This window comes from Echinops telfairi, unplaced genomic scaffold (assembly GCF_000313985.2).
Source record: "Echinops telfairi isolate 266 unplaced genomic scaffold, ASM31398v2 ScPeMD7_7453;HRSCAF=8491, whole genome shotgun sequence".
In the NCBI taxonomy this organism is placed as follows: Eukaryota; Metazoa; Chordata; class Mammalia; order Afrosoricida; family Tenrecidae; genus Echinops; species Echinops telfairi.
In genome coordinates this window covers 1,492,339-1,493,584 of record NW_022111353.1, presented here as the reverse complement: position 1 = coordinate 1,493,584, position 1,246 = coordinate 1,492,339, and positions in this window count along the sequence as shown.

Genomic DNA, 1,246 nt, shown 5'->3' with positions numbered 1-1,246 from the left:
GGCCTGAGGGGCCGGCCCCATTATTAACTGGGTGTATGGCAACACCCTTCCCCAGAGGGTGTTCACTTCAGAGGACAGCACGGAAGCTGCAGCTCGGGAAGAGGAGGAGGGGGACTGGTCTGGTCAGAGTTCATGGGAGCCAGTGAGGGGGGGATGGGGAATAAAAGGAAAGAGTGGAGCACATCCTGGCTTGCCGAGCCCTGGGGACAATGTGCCTGTTTGGAACAGCAATGCATGGAGATGACCACGGGGCAGGCCCCACCACAGGACACAGCCTTCCTCATTGACCCATCGCACCATTGGGGACAGCACTGGAGACACACAGTGGGAATTGGGCCCGCTATGAGCTCACCACGCGGAATACCAGCCTCTGGGGGCATGCATCAAAGCAGCGTGGGGAGCAGAGCAGTGAGATCCTCAGGGATAGAGGTGGTGTCGGGGCATGACTGCCCATCAGACTTGACTGGACAGCGCACGTGAAGGAAAACAAACAGACCCTGAACTATTCATACAGTTATACATGTATGCAGGTTATGTGTGTGTGTGTTCTAGTAGTAGCCATTGTTTTACTTTCTGTTGTCGCTTCATTGCACTCAGTCTGGTGATGGTACATAGCATGTCTACCTGGACGGGATAGGCAGAATAAACAAGCCAGAAGAGAGAACAACGGGATGACAGTTCCGGGGAACATGGGGGTAGGGGAGGCTGGGGAAAGGAAGAGGGTGTTAACAAGCATAGGGACAAGGGAACAACAAGTGATCCAAAATCAATGTCAAGGAGGGTGTGGGAGGCCTGGCAGGTCTGGATCAAGGGCAATGTAACCGAGAGGAATTCCTAAAACCTAAATGAAGGCAGAACATGATAGTGGGACAAGAGGAAATAGGACAAAGAAATAGAGGAAAGAACTAGGAGGCAAAGGGTAGTCATAGAAATTTAAATACAGGCATATAAAGATGCAAATATATTTATATATGATGAGGGGGAAATAGATCTATGTACATATATTTACAGGTTGAGTATTAAGAAAGCAAATGCACAATGGACCCCTGCACAAGTACTCCCTCAACACAAGAACACTTTGTTCTAACAATTTGGCAGTCTGAGATGCTCACCTACCTGTCACGATCACTGAAGAGAATGAGTGCACAAGAAAATGTGGTGAAGAAAGCTGATGGTGCCCAGCTACCAAAAGATATAACACCTGAAGTCGCTGAAGACAATGGGTGTGCAAGCAAATGTGGTGAAG